We start from the raw sequence: 16615 nt of genomic DNA on the forward strand, positions 1-16615 counted from the left end.
TTAGTATTTGTCCAAAGGACTTGAAAACTCATGTCTACACAAAAACCTGCACATGGAGGTTTATAGCAGCTTTACTCATAATTGTCAAAATTTGGAAGCAACCAAGATGTCCTTCAGATAAACCATGGTACCTCAAGACAAGGGATACTCAACACTAAAGAGAAATGAGGCATTAAACCACGAAGTCATGGAGGAATCTTAAATGTATATGACAAAGTGAAAGAAGCCAGTCTGAAAAGGTTACATACATATCATCTGGTTCCAACTCTAAGCATAGAGGCTTAGAGACTTTACAGAGACTTAAAAGGAATGAAGCCTTATTAGGAAGAAGATTTTCACAACCATCAGACTCTCCTTCCTGTAAGGGACACTGGGGAAGGGAAAGGAGGCAAGCTGCCTAATGGGTCCCACTTGGGTCCTTCCCAGTTCAGCCCCAACACCCCAGGAGGGACAGGAGAGCCCGCATGTGCTCACAGTTCCCACGATGGCTCCTGGTAACCTTTGATAAGGCATCCGCCCCCCACAGAGTATCGTGGCAGAGTCCAAGACACCTATAACAGTCCCTGTCCTCAAAGTGCACAGAGATCGTCAGCCTGAACTTCACTGCAGGAGCCCCTAACTAGTCTCTCCACAACTCCAATCCGTTCTCGCAGCGCACCCGCGGGAGGTTTTAAAACATGGGTGTGATTATGTCCCATCTAGCTAGGAGCCCTCTGAATGCACTGGAGAAACTCTAAAGTCTGAACGCCACAGGCGCTCCATGAGCGGGCCCCTGCCCACCCAGGTCTTAAACCCCTCAGTCTTCCCCTTGTTCCACGGGCCCAGTAACACTGACCCTCTTCTGCTTCTCCCAAGAAACCACGTCTGCTCTCCCCAAAAGGCTTCGCACAGGCTGATGGACGGCTTCTCCTAAAGCCATCCCCAATGGCTCCTACGGGGTGAGGCTCCTGGCCAGGGCCCTTCTTCCAAAACACTTCTCAGGGCAATTCCTGGGGACGGCTCCCGGACTTCTTCACTGCTAGGTTCTAGTGCATGCCGTGAAGGGCCCAATGAATGAGAACATGAACAAATGGAGACAAGGGGTGGAAAAGAACAAGTACTGTAAGGAATCCCAGGCCAGAATCAGAAGGGGAATGGCGTGCGTTCAAAACTAATTTTAGTCTAATGTCCTCATGTTACAAGGGGTGAAATGGATTCTAAGGCGAGATGCCTTTTGGGCCCACATATCCCACACAGCTGTTCCTCACTAGTAAGCAGTAAGTGTCACTTACTGAGTGTTCCTTCAGTTCTTTACACCACATCCTTTTTCTTTTTTTTTCTTTAATGGTTATTTATTTTTGAGAGAGAGGGAGACAGAGCATGAGCAGGGGAGGGGCAGAGAAAGAGAGAGAGAGACACAGAATCTGAAGCAGGCTCCAGGCTCTGAGCTCCCAGCACAGAGTCCGACGCAGGGCTCTAACCCCTGAACCGGGAGATCATGACCTGAGCTGAAGTCATATGCTTAACCGACTAAGCCACCCAGGCGCCCCAGAGCATCCTTTTTCTGTCCCGCTATCACTTGAGTGTGTGTGCACCAGAGAACACTGAAAGCATAGAGGCTTAGAGAGTTTACAGAGACTGAAAAGGAATGAAGCCTTATTAGGAAGATTTTCATGATCATCAGACTCTCCTTCCTGCAAGGGACATAGGGAAGGGAAAGGAGGCAAGTTACCGTCACTCAGACTCATCCGCAGTTGAGCCTTCAGCACCTGAGTGGCGCCTGAGTATGAGGGAGGGCTGGGAAGCAGCACAACCTCTCATCTCAGCTGTGTTGGCTTATCAAAACACTGCAAAGCATGCCCAGATTGCAAAAGCTTAACATATACCAGCTTCGGCACCAACCAGCACGAACTGAATACAAACATGTCTCGGGCTTCTTTCCATCCATTCTCTCATTGGATAGACATCATTTTCTGCTTTGCAAACACAACCTGGTCAAAGGAGAGGGGAACCTCATCAAGAAAGGTACAGAACTTTCTCTGTGCTTTTTGAAACTTTAAGAACCCTTATGAATGATCATCAAATGTGCAGCAGATGTTAACACTTAAAAGACAGACTTAAAAAAAAGAATGTGAGAGAGCAGGGGAGAGGAACAGAGTGGGAGAGAGAGAGAATCTCAAGCAGGCTCCACGCCCAGTGTGGAGCCCAACACAGGTTTGATCTCATGACTCTGAGATCATGACCTAAGCCAAAATTAACAGTCAGATGCTCAAAACACTGACCCAGGAAGTCCAAAAGAAAGACTTTTTAAAAGACATCCTTTCACAATGAAAGACCCAAATGTAAGGCAGGAAACCATCAAAACCATAGAGGAGAAAGCAGGCAACAACCTCTCTGATGTCAGCCTCAGCAATTTCTTGCTCAACATGTCTCAAAAGGCAAGGAAAATAAAAGCAAAAATGAACTACTGGGATCCCATCAAGATAAAAAGCTTCTCCCCATTTGACAATAAGTTATATTTCTAAAAACTTTTAAAAATTAAAAATTAAAAAAAAATTAAAGATGAAAAGCTTCTGCACAATCAAAACTAAAAGGCAATTGATGGAATGGGAAAAGATACTTGCAAATGACATGTCAGATAAAGAGTTACTATCCAAAATCTATAAAGAACTTACCAAACTCAACACTCGAAAAACAAATAATCCAGTGAAGAAATGGGAAGAAGACATGAATAGACACTTTTCCACCAAGGACATCCAGATGGCCAACAGACATATGAAAAGATGCTCAACATCACTCATCATCAGGGAAATACAAATCAAAACCACACTGAGATACCACCTCACACCAGTCAGAGTGGCTAAAATTAGCAACTCAGGAAACAGACACCGGCGAGGATGTGGAGAAACAGGAACCCTCTTGCACTGTTGGTGGGAATGCAAACTGGTGCAGCCGCTCTGGAAAACAGTATGGAGGTTCCTCAAAAAATTTAAAATAGAACTACCCTATGACCCAGTATAATAAATTCCTTAGGAATTTATTCAAAGGATAATGGAGTGCTGATTCATAGAGGCACATGTACCCCAATGTTTACAGCAGTGCTTTCAACAATAGCCATATTATGGAAAGAGCCCAAATGTCCACAACTGATGAATGGATCAAGAAGATGTGGTTTGTCTATACAATGAATACTACATGGAAATGAGAAAGAACGGAATTATGCCATGTGTAGCAATGTGGATTGAACTGGAGGGTACCATGCTAAGTGAAATAAGTCAGTCAGAGAAGGACAGATACCATATGTTTTCACTCATTTGTGGAACTTGAGAAACTTAACAGAAGACCATGGGGGAAGGGAAATGGAAAAAATAGTTACAAACTGAAAGAGAGGGAGGCAAGCTATAAGACACTCTTAAATATGGAGAACAAACTGAGGGTGGATGGGGGGGGGGGGAGAGGGGAAAGTGGGTGATGGGCACTGAGGAGGGCACTTGTTGGATTGAGCACTGGGTGTTGTATGTAAATGATGAACCACAAGACTCTACCTCCAAAACCAAGAGCACACTGTATATGCTGTAAGTTAGCCAAATTGATGATAAATTATATTAAATAAAAATTTTAAAAATAAATAAAAATTAAATTAAATTAAATTAAAGACATCCTTACATTTCCTAATAGGCATTTGCTAGTTTTGCTCACTAAGATTAAACAGAGAATCTTTTGCTTAAAAACAATAGTTTAGATAGACTGGGGTTGGAGGAGACTTCACAAAGTGATGATAAAGACCTGAGACCTGATGGTCTCCCTAGGATCAAATACCTGAGGCCAAAAGGCACCAGTAAGTGGCTGGAAACAATGGGCAGTCCCTAGCACACCGCTAAGTGTCACAGCCAGACCCCAGAGACGTGTCTTGTGAAATCCCAGTGCAAATAGGGAACAACTAACTGAAACAGTGAGATGCTGTCTCCAAGAGAATGGCAAACAAAAAACTCCGAAAATATTCAGTGTCAGTAAAGAAGCGGGGAACCGGCTGCTCCCCCACATTATTGATAGGCGTGTAAGTTAATATCCTGGAGAGCAACTGGAAGTAGCTATTATATTTGGAATGTGCATACCTTGTGACCCTTGAACTTCCAACTCCACCCTCAAGTCTGAACCCAGAGCAGTGGTTCTCAAAGTGTGGTCTGGAACCTGAGAATCTTTCAAGAAGTTTATGATGTTAAGTCTACTTTCTTTTTTTTTAAATATATATATATATATATATTTTTTTTTTTTTTAAATGTCTAGGGGAGAGAGAGAGAGACAGCGTGAGCAGGGGAGGGTCAGAGAGAGAGGGAGATACAGACTCCGAAATAGGCTCCAGGCTCTGAGCTGGCAGTCAGCACAGAGCCCGACGCGGGGCTCGAACCCACGAACCGCAAGATCATGACCTAACTGAAAGTCGGACGCTTAACTGACTAAGCCACCCAGGCGCCCCAAGTCTACTTTCACAATAAGTTTTATTTGCCTTCTTACGCTCATTCTTTTATGAGTTTGGACAGTGGAATTTCCAGAGGCTACGGACACGGAATATTGCCACATAATGAAAGAAAAGCAGATGTGAGAATGCAGCGGTCTTCTATTAAGCCACACGTTAAGGAGATTTGACAAAAATGGAAATCGCTACTCTTCTTTTGAGATTTTTGTTTTTGAAGTTTTAATGAAAATATATATGTTTCCTATATGTGTGAAGATATAGATTTTAATGAAAATATGACATATAATGGGCTTATTATCTTAAATTAATGTTTTTATAATTTATTTTAATTTTTAACATGATAAATATAGACAGATATACCACCCACAAACAAAAGTTCTTTGAAATCTTCAATAACAGTTAAGAGTGTGAAATGTGAAGGGGTCATGAGACCAAAAAGGTTGAGAACCTCTGATCTAGAGAAACACATTTTGCATGAGGAAGCACATCCAATGCTGTTCGCTGAACCACTGTGTACAGCGGGAAAACGCAGAATAAATTTACATGTCCCTTAAGAGGGTGATTAGATGAACTGGGGTGTAGTCAGACTATGGAAAATTACACCACATCTAAAAAGAATGAGGCAGATACATCCATGTGCACCAACATGAAAATATCTCCAGGACACACTGCAGATAAATGAGCAAATTGCAGACTATTAATATATGGCATAACATTTTCTTAAAAATGTAACAGTAATGGTCGCACCTGGGTGGTTCAGTCAATTAAGTGTCTGACTTCAGCTCAGGTCATGATCTCATGGTCCATGGCTTCAAGCCCCATATCAAGCTCAGAGCCTGGAGCCTGCTTCGGATTCTGTGTCTCCCTCCTTCTCTGCCCCTCCCTCATTCTCTCTCTCAAAAATAAACATGTAAAAAATTTAATAATAATGAAATGCAAAATAAAATCACATCTTTCCACAGGAACACAGAGCAGCATGGAAACGGTACACAGTAATGGTAGTTACCTCTGGGGAAGTGATCAAGGGTAGGGGTGTCAAAAAAAGGGCAGGGCTTTAATTTTCCATTACTGTCTGAAATTTAAAATAGACACACACAGATATGTGGCAAATTAGAATTACGTATCTGGGAAACTCCCTCCACTACCCTGTTAGCAGCAAGTGGTGGGACTACTGGCAGTGGGCAGGGGGCCCCTCAGGACAGCCTCATGCCCACAGCCTGTCTCACCAGCTGGAGCACTGAGGTCATGTACAGCTTATTCATCCCTCCTCCTGGAATATTCACCACTTTCCAAACCAGTTTGGAAGTTGTAATTCTTCTCAAAGCCCACTCATAATCTGTTTCGATTTCCTGTAATCCCAAAGAAAGAAGTAATAGCAGTGATCCAAATATGGAAGGTAAGTAACCTTGATGACCTCCACAAATGTAGCCGTATGCTGGTTCCTGCAACTATCAAAACCAAATGGCCAATAGTTGAGATAACCTGACAAGTTCCCAGTAAGGACCTGCTGATAATGATCCTCTTCCTGCAATCCAGTAGCATTTTAAATATTTAATACAGCGTGAGGGATTTATCTCCTAACTATGCCACGATCTGCACTCAGCAAGTCCGTTGCTTCAACTGCTGAGCTTTGCTTTGGTTTCCTTGCTCGTGGTTCCAATATGCCATGATTGTAGTTACTTAATGGACACAAGTATCTCCTTGCCCCTAGAAACTAGCCAGTATGAAAGCAATAACAGAATGGTCTGGTGTTTTGTGTGAATAAATAGACCAGTGGGATCATACACATAGCCCTAAAAGAGGCTCACTTACCTAAGAGTTTGTAGTAAGGAAATCACCATAGATCAATGGGTAAAGAAGAGGTTCCTCAATCAATGACAATGGGGGAATTATCAGCTACAGTCTTGACTTGCATCATCAAAACAACAAAACAGACTAAAGAGGTAAAGGTAAATAAATAAGGTCACTGAAGATAATGAGAAAAAAATAGAAGGATATTTAACTGCTGTAAGGAGGAGCTATATCAGTCTAATCACAATAGAATTAAAGAAATAAAAAATGGACAGTTTTGACAACTTAAAATAACTTTTGGGGTGCCTGGGTGGCTCAGCCAATTAAGCATCTGACTTCAGCTCAGATCACGATCTTGCTGTCCTTGGGCTCGGGCCCCACATCAGGCTCTGAGCTGTCAGCACAGCCTGCTTCGGATTCTGTGTGTGTGTGTGTCTCTGCCCCAACCCCACTCACACTCTGTCTCTGTCTCTCAAAAAATGAATAAACGTTAAAAAAAAAAAACCAAAAACTTCTGCTCATCAAATTGAACCACAGCCACAATTCAAAGGTCAGAGACAACTGGAAAGAAAGATATCTGCGGTAAAAGAGAGCCAAAAAATATCTGAGACCATGTTACCCATGTAGTTCATAAAATCCATTGAGATCCCAACATCCTGGGACACCTGGGTGGCTCAGTCAGTTAAGTGTGTGACTCTTGACTCTGGCTCAGGTCACGATCTCACAGTCTGTGGGATTGAGCCCCGAGTCAGGCTCTGCGCTGACAGCATGGAGCCTACATGGGATTCTCCGTCTCCCTCTCCGCTACACCCTCCTTGCTCCAGCATGCACATGCACTCTCTGTCTCAAAGTAAATAAACTTAAAAACAAACAACCCCCCAACATCCCCTTTGAAAGATAAGTAAAAGACAAGAACAATCCACAGAACTATTTAAGTGGTAGAAGCACCTATGGAAAAAATTCAACAGATGAACTGAATAAATGGAACCTAAAACAACGGTGTACCTTTATCTATCTACTAAACTGTCAAGGACAATTGCTACATGCTGCTGACGGTGACGAGGAGGGCACTGTCCTACCTGCTGGTGAAGTGGCAGGGATGATCCTTCCAGAGGGCAGGATTCTCATGCCGGTCTGGAAACTGTCTGCACACACTTTGGCCTCATTATGAGTCATACACAATTTGTTGAAATGCTGAAATCTTTATAGCGAAGAGGTTTGTGTTCAGGTATATTCCATAATGTTACTTATATTAGCAAAAATGTCATGAAAGGGTTAAATTTTGATATTCCTATTCAACACCCAGCCTTGTAGCCACCAAAAATCAAATTTAAGAATGTGGCAAGATGGGGTGCCTGGGTGGCTCTGTTAAGTGTCTAGCAATTGACTCTGGCTCAAGTCATGATCTCACAGTTTGTGCTGTGCTGGAGCTGACAGCATGGAGCCTGCTTGGGATTCTCTCTCTCTCCTCTCTCTCTTCTCTCTCTGTCTCACTCTCTCTGTCCCTCCCCTGCTTATGTGTTCTGTCTCTCTCGAAATAAATAAACTTAAAAATATATATATGGCAAAATGGCTCCAATTTAGTGTTTGTTTTTTTCTTTTTAAATAGAAGCTGTCAGCTATGTATATATAAAAAGCCAAGGGAGAAAATACACCAAGATATAACAGTGGCTGTCACTGGTGGTAGAATTACTACTATTTTCTCTCCTGCATTTCCCACATTTTCTACAGTAAGCCCTATCTTTACAATCAGATAAAAACACACAAATACATTTAAAAAAAAAAGGAGTATAAGCTTTAGAGAGGACGAATAAAAAATACAGAAGACTAACAACCCCCTTTCCCAACACACTCCTTGTACCCCACACCGAGTCAGGCTTGTCTCTGTAGCACACTGGTTCTCTCTAGGACCCTCTCCTCCCCACCCCACCCCCGGCCACCTATGTCCCCACACTGCCCGCCTCATTCAGCCAGGGCCCAGTTGCCATGATGCTCTCAAACTGCCTCCTCTTCTCCACTCTGGACTAAACTCACTGCCTCAGGGATTTGAGAAAAAACAATCCAAGGACGCAGTCTGCAGAGGAAAGGTGGTTGCATGATTTTTAAAAAGGATGTTGCTCATCCAAATCTTGGCCAAAGTTCCAAGAAGTATTTTCAGTTTTTGCTAGAGGTGGGAGTTCCATCTATTTTGAAAGAACAGACTTTCCTCCCAGTTTCATTTTCTTTTCTTCTTTTCTCCTTGGGGTGGGGGTGAGGAGACACAGAGAAAGGGAGCAGTAAGTAATCAAATACGGATCTTCTAATTTACTGGGACTCTTTAAGTCAGGGAACAGTGTGCACTGAAACAGAACACAGAAAGGCCTTCCCACCACAACCACACAAGGGTTCCTTTTTTCTCTGCATCCTCACCAACTTGTTTCTTGTTTTTTTTATTTTAGCCACTCTGACCGGTGTGAAGTGCTATCTCATTGCAGTTTGATTTGCATTTTCCTGCTGATGAGTGATTTGAGCATCTTTTCATGTGTCTGTTGGATATCTGTAGGCCTTCTTTGGAAAATATTCATGTCCTCTGCCTATTTTTAATCAGACTGTTCTTTTTTTTTTTTTTTTTTTTTTTGGTGTTGAGTTGTAGGAGTTTTTTATAGATTTTTGGTATTAACCTGTTATTGGATATTTCATTTGCAAGCATCTTCTCCCATTCAGTAGGTTGCCTTTTTGTTTTGTTGATGGTTTCCTTGGCTGTGCATAGGCTTTTTATTTTGATGTAATCCCAATAGTCTATTTTTGCTTTCATTTTCCTTGCCTTAGAAGACCTGTCTAGAAAAATGTTGCTATGGGTGATGTCAAAAAGAAAAAAAAAAATCACTGCTTATGCTCTCTTCAAGGTGTTTTATGGTCTCAGGTCTCACATTTAGGTCTTTAATCAATTTTGAGTTTATTTTTGTGCACGGTATTAGAAAGTGGGCCAGTTTCATACTTTTGCCTGCAGCGGTCCAGTTTTCCCAGCACCATTTATTGAAGACACTGGACACTGTCTTTTCTCCACTGTAAAAATAATACAGCCACTGCGGAAAACACTATGGAGGCTCTTCAAAACACCAAAAATAGAAATACCATAGAATTCAATAATTCCACAACTGGGCATTTACCCAAAGAAAACAGAAACACTCATTTAAAAAAATATAGCCCCCCCCATGTTTCTCACAGCATGATTTATAATAGCTAAAATATGGAAGCAACCTAAGTGTCCATTAATAGATGAATGTATAAAAATGTGGTATGTACATGTATACACACATACACACACACACACAGGAATATTATCCATCCTGGATATCCATAAAAAGGACAAGATCTTGCCTTTTATGACAACTCATAAATGGAACTAGAGGGTATTATGCTAAGTGAAATAAGTCAGATCGAGAAAGATAAATACCATATGATTTCACTCAGATGTGGAATCTAAAAAACAAAACAAATGAATACACGAAAACAAATAATGAAAAGCAGAACCACACCTCTAAATAAAGAAAACTGATGGTTGCCAAAGAGAAGGGGACGTGAGAGGACTGGGCAAATGGGTGAAGGGGAGTGGGAGATGGGGTATCACTTATGCGATGAGTAAGTCGTGGGAATGGAAGGAATACAGCATAGGGAATATAGTCAATGGTAGCACTATATGGTGACAGATGGGAGCTACACTTGTGAGCATAATATAACATATAGAGACGTTGAATCACTACCTTGCACACCTGAAACTAATATAACATTGTGTGTCTATACTAAAAAAAAAAAAGAATAGAACAAATGCAAGTTCTAGTAGTTTTAAAAACCAATCTCATCATTACTAAATGTTTGCTTATCATCTCTCAATTCAATTCCTTGCTCTAGTTTTGTTATTCTAGTCAGTTTCAATGATAACATACAGAGTTTTCAAATATTTTTGTGACAATTTTTTTTAACACTAACTCTTTATAGATACATAAAATTCCATCTTACAGACAGTAATAAGCAACCTTGGGGATCCAATCCTTCTGACATCCCTGATTATTCTGTTCTTTCACATACTCTGTTAAATGCCTACTATGTATCAAGTTTTATGTTGGAGGCTACGGACAGCTCAGTCAACCAGGAAGGACAGATGGTTCCTGCCCTCAGTGAACTTACAGTCTTAGAGGGAGACGGTATTTAACAAATACTGACACAAATTACCTAACTGTGGTGTGTGGTGAGTGCTAGGAAGGAAACTTAGAGGTGCTATGAGAACAAATCAGAAGTCCAATGAGTGTTACAATTTTACTCCTGGAAAAGGCTATTTCTTTCTTAAAGCTGGAGGCACATCAAAATGCTTCTTCCAATCTTCGGATAGAGTCCCATTTAGAGGGAGTTAGTGGAGGGCCTTGTTTGTTTTGTACTTACTTACACTAAGAACTGAGGCATGCACAACTATCTTGGAAAATGACTTCATCCTGGAAATTGATACTGGTCTCCTCTTTCAACGTAGAGAGGAGGAGAGTATTTACAAAGACTTATGTACAAACAAACCTTGAGTTTAATAGAAGAAATTTTGAGAGTACCTAGATGTGCATCATTTTTTTTTTTAAATGTTTTATTTATTTCTAGGAGAGAGTGAGAGAGACAGCATGAGCAGGGGAGGGTCAGAGAGAGAGGGAGTCACAGACTGAAACAGGCTCCAGGCTCTGAGCTGGCAGTCAGCACAGAGCCCGACGCGGGGCTCGAACCCATGAACCGCGAGATCATGACCCAAGCGAAAGTCGGACGCTTAACCGACTAAGCCACCCAGGCGCCCCCAGATGTGCATCATTAAGAGAGTGCTCAGATGAATTATGATAAGAATGTACTATGCTTTGTAAGAACATGGATGGAGGCAAAGAAAGACAAATGCCCTACGATTTCATTCATATGTAGAATTGAGAAACAAAGAAAAAAAGAGACAAATATACTTTTTAAAAAATGTTTATTTATTTGTTTTGAGAGAGAGCTCTTATGTAAGCAGAGGAGGGCGGAGAAAGAAAATCCTAACCAGGCTCCACGCTGTCAGCACAGAGCTGGATATACAGGGCTCGATCCCATAAACCATGAGATCGTGACCTGAGACAAAATTAAGAGTCAGATGCTTAACCAACTGAGCCACCTGGGCATCCCAAAGTACACTCTTAAATACAGAGAACAAACTGATGGTTTCGAGACGGGAGGTGGAAGGGGGGATGGGTGAAACAGGTGAAAAGAACCAAGAGGACACCTGTCATGATGAGCACTGAGTAATGTACATTATAGTGCACACCTGAGACTAATATAACACTGTACGTTAACTATACGTCAATTTAAAAAAATAGGCAATGCCTATGTACTAACATGCAATGCTCTCTAAAACATACTATGTGGGAAAAAGCAAACCACTACGTATGACTCAATTTGTTTTTAAAGGAATGTGTATACGTGTTGTACTAATGAGTTTTATGGCTGTACCAGGTGTCCATGGTGATTACATGATGGAGGAGGCTTACGCATCATTTACCGTGAAAATGTTATTTAGGTACTACTTGTATAATAAAAATACAACAGTTAAAAGAAAACTAAGCCTGAAAAATCTATACTGATCAGCAGCCTCTCCACAAGGAGGACTGTAAGCTAACAGCACTGGAAGTAGATACCCTGTAAAACTAGCCACAGAGCGGAGCCAACCGGGAGGGACCAAGTCCCTCCGTCCAGAACTGTGAGCACTCACTAGGAAGGCGGCGGGGAGGGAAGGCTCCCAGGGTGGACGAAATGCCCTTTCCCAAGGGCCTGATGGCTGTCCCCACTCTGCTCCATCCGGCCTGGCTCAGGGCAGGCGGTAGCCTGGCAGGAGACGGGGGCTCTCCTCCCAGGGCTGCCTGATGTGCCAGGTTAGGGCACCGGAGAATCAGAGTGGTCCCTGAGGAGGAGTATCTCAGCATCAGGCCCCGGTCAGCCCTAAGCCAAGGCCACAGCAGACCCGGTCGAAAGACTCCAAGAACAGAACCCCATTCATGTTGAAAGGTAGCACATTTAAAGAATCCATTTCTTTAATAGTTTGGATAAATAACTCAGAATCTGAGCCTAAAGGCCATGTAGTCTACTTATGCTTGTACTTGACACAGAATTGTCATCCACCTATTTCCTAAACTCTCTCTGGAAACAGGTGTGTTAGGCACTGCGGAGGGTACTTGTTGGGATGAGCACTGGGTGTTGTATGTAAGAGATGAACCATGGGAATCTACCCCCTAAACCAAGAGCACACAGTATACACTGTATGTTAGCCAACCTGACCATAAATTATACTAAAAAAAGAATGAGGAGCCTTCTGTGGCACAGAATGCTGTGTCCCGCAGCTTCCACAATGGTGACTTGTGTGTTCTCCGAGCCACAGGGAATGACATGGACCCACCCTACACAGTAGAGTCCCTCAACCTTACAAACACTGCTCCCTCCACGCCACAAAATACTGCAGAAGGGTACTTGGAATATAACCTAGACTTCTAAGTCGAGTGGGGCAACTTGGCTCCGTCACTTGATGACCGGTATCCGTTAATGCCGTTATCTGGGGCAGATGTCAGGAAGGAAACCATGACAAGGCATGACTTAGGTTCTGAAATGATTTGGGAAGCCTGGCGACTGGGAATCTCCCTCTCCATACTAGGGACCCCATGCTTCTAGCTGGTGAATTCCAGGCACTGGGTGGGACCTGCCAACCGCAACCTCTGGCCTGACCTTAGCATGTGAACCTGGCTTCCCTTCTTCCCAGAATGCCTCTGCTCCTGCTCAGCCCAGCCGCAGTCCAAGAGAGGAGCCCAGAGCATCTTGAATGTGCTCCCACATTTCCTTCACCACACTTTGTGCGTTTGTTGTGTACAGGACATGATGCCAGACTCCGGGAGAGAAAAAGAGAGAGCTGGTCACACAGAGTGTCAGTTCTGCCTTCCTGGACACCCACCATGTGATCCTCTCAGTCTGGTCACCATTACATTTAGACGGTCTTCTGCTGCGTGCCAGGTGACGTCAACTTGGGCTGCTGTTCCTCTCCGTACCCAACTTACCCTCTGGGGAGCAGGGCCTGGAGTGTTTCAGAAGAGCCGAGGAGAAGCATCAGATCCAACCAGACCAGGTATTACTCTAATTCTTACATCAGTTCAACAGTCAGCAGCTCCAAGAGCCTTCAAAATGCTCCCAGCCACAACTCAGGGGTTAAGAAGTCCCCTAGCAACTCCTTCCAGAATGTTTCTGCTTGTACTTCTCTCCATCACGAGGCGGTCAGGATCAGTAAGCAGTCCCGGCCCCAGGCCGCTACAGCTACCAGAGTCCCCTTCACCTTGACCGCGGGCACCAACCCCTCTCTGCTCATCTGAACCTCAATGCTTCTATGAGGACCCACAACCTGTGGGCAGATAGCAGGCATAGTCCCTTGTGGCTCCCCACCCCTGCAGCAATCCTCACGCCTGCAGGCGGCCCCACACCAGCGCCTACCACACAGGGCTTTGTCAGCGGTGGTGGGAGGTGAAGGGGCCAGAATCTCTGTGGAAGGGACTCTGCTGGCACCCAGTAGGGCCTAAATAAAGGTCACTCACTGCCCTACCTGCAGGTCTCTGTGGCCTGGGCAGGGTCTGTCCCTTTTTTTCTGAGAGGAGCCCAGTGGGCTGAACTAGTAAGAAAATGGGCCAAAGACTAAGGGGAAGCCTTTAATACAAACCTAATAGGTTTGATCATGAGGACATTCTCCAATTCTCAACACTCTGCTTCCATACACATACACTTTAATTCTAAAAAGTCTGTGCAAATTTTCAGATGTATTAGAATCTTTTCTTTAAACAAAAAGTGTTTCCTTAAAGTAAAAATTGTCACCCAGTTACAACCTGCATCCTATTTTACAGAATACCAGTTAATGGAAATTTTTGTTTTCAGAAACTGGAAAATAAAATTTATTTAATGCTGAAGAGGATTTTTTGGAGGTGCCTGGGTGGCTCAGTCGGTTGAGCCTCCGATTTTGGCTCAGGTCATGATCTCACAGTTTGTGGGTTCGAGCCCCGTGTTGGGCTCTGTGCTGACAGCTCAGAGCCTGGAGCCTTCTTCGGATTCTGTGTCTCCCTCTCTCTCTCTCTGCCTCTCCCCTGCTTGCACTCTGTTTTTCTCTGTCTCTCAAAAATAAAGAAAATGTTAAAAAAAAAAAAAAGAGGATAAAAAAATTTTTTTAATTTATTTATTCAGTCCTTGAGAGAATGGGTAGCTCAGTCAGTTGAGAATCCAACCGTTGGCTTCAGCTCAGGCCATGATTTCATGGTTCATGGGTTCAAGCCCTGCATAGGGCTCTGCGCTAACAGAGCGGAGCCTGCTTGGGATTCTCTTCTCTCCCTCTCTCCTGCCCCTCCCCTGCCTATGCACTCTCTCTCTCTCAACAATAAAAAAATAAACATTTTAAATTACTCCTCTCTCTCTTTGTTACTGTTCTCCTTAATTGCTCTGCTTGATTTTGCTTTTACACAAAAGCTGGGACATCGCACAAAAATTAATGCTGCCTGACAGGACCCCACTGACCAAACTCCATGCGTTAATTTACGTACCTCTCTTCTCCTCTCCAATGTCTTTCTTTCTTGTTTTATCTAATGAGTACTCAACCTGACAGGCCTTCCTCAGTCCAGCCTTTATCCTGCGTGCCTGTCCTCCCCGGAGGCCCTGCAACACTGGAAAAGAATGGGGGTCTGCTCCTCAGTTTCACCCCAGTCCCTGCCAGCCTTCCCCTGCTTGGTGCTCAGAGCTCGACACTGTCTTGTCACTGAGTCACACGCTGCTGAATGGTACCTGTCGGCATGTCTGTTCTAGCGCCCAGGTGGATGGTAAACACTTGCAGGGCGGAAAGCAGACCGTGCGTCAAACTCCTTTCATGTCCCACTCAGCACACAGCACTGCTCTGCACCCAGCATAAGCTCTGGCTCCAGCTGGGTAAGCCCATGTCCAAGGCCAACCAAATGCCTCTCAGGCAGCCCCTTAACTTGGATGTGCTGAGAGTGCTTCAGGTGCAGCTGCCTTCAGAATCCCTCTAATATCCCTGCATGACAGGGACCATGTGTCATTTACTCCTGGGTCCTCGGTCCAGCCCACAGCTAGTACTCAGGGAACACCTGCTGAAGGGAGAGATGGTCTTCAGGACCCAGGCTACTTGGTGGTTTTCCTTTCCACTGGAACTCCCCAACTCCTGGCCATCTGGAAGGTGGGAGGATACCCCATGACTATGCCTGCCCAGAGACAAACTGAATACTTACTTTCCACAATGAATTTGGTGACTTCCTGCCAAGGTGAACGACTTAGTGCTAATAGATCACAGAATCAGGCCCAACACAATCTTTTCTTACCAACCACCATTCTCCAATCACTCGGGCCTGCAGCCTTTGCAACAACTCTGATCAGCCTCTGCCCATCATGGCTCATTAAAAACTAGGTACCCAAGTGCCGCTTACTGCCTCTTGATCTCCTTTAAGTCATCTTTTCCCACTTTTCCCTTCAAGCCTCGGCCCCCACCCAAGTGCAAGACCTCACACGATGCCCCATCTCCTGGCACCTGGCCTTCAGTTCCCTTCCTCCACACGCCCCACCTGTTACCATCAGGCTTATTAAGTACTGTCTTCAACGGTTCCGCCCTCTGCTCAAATAACTTTGCACGTTTAAAGTAATCAAGTCTGTACTCCTGTGTTCTATGGACCCATATTCATGCTCATATTCCAAGAACTATGACTAGCCTTCCTGCCTCTCTCCTTCCAGGAACAGGTACCATTCTCTGCGATCTCAAAATCTTGGCAACGGTCTCACTTGTTTATCAAAATCCCACCGATGCTCCAGAGCTCAGGGCCAGCACGATTTCTCATATAAGCTTTCCCCAGGATCCACCCCACGGGTCTCTCTTCCCCCTCCCTTAAGTCTCTAGCTGTCATACACTGACTTCCTGTTGACTCATAAGCATCCTTTTCTATGGTGTAAGTCAGAACATCTGATGAGGAAGGCCAGGCTCTTATTAGCCATGTAATCCTGCGCAAACCATGAAGAATTCTGGCCTCGCTCTAATACCTGCCAAGTGCACTTCTCTCCCATCAGTCACAACAACCCTCCAGAGCTGAAGTCTCGGTAAGGAGATCAACGAAACGTCAGGTAATGAAGAGAGCACACACTTTCCGTGGAGGACTTTTCTGTACATCCTCTATTCAGCCACTCAGGAACTTCTCTGCTACAAAATTTTAGGTAACTGCACAAATGTCCGGGTAAGGGCAGGGGACCGGAGACCGTTCGACAAATCTGATGGCAAGGGCGCCGGTCCTAAGTGTGGGACACGAACGCTAAGCC

The 16615-nt window shown here is 44.1% G+C and overlaps 1 protein-coding gene across 2 annotated transcripts in view; it reads right to left on the reverse strand.

Moving 5' to 3' along the window:
* PANX1 (pannexin 1) overlaps window positions 1-16615 on the reverse strand; it is a 41228-nt gene that overhangs the window by 23780 nt on the left and 833 nt on the right. The window lies entirely within an intron of this gene.

Source organism: Hyaena hyaena, unplaced genomic scaffold, assembly GCF_003009895.1.
Source record: "Hyaena hyaena isolate Hyena2069 unplaced genomic scaffold, ASM300989v1 scaffold_506, whole genome shotgun sequence".
NCBI lineage: Eukaryota > Metazoa > Chordata > Mammalia > Carnivora > Hyaenidae > Hyaena > Hyaena hyaena.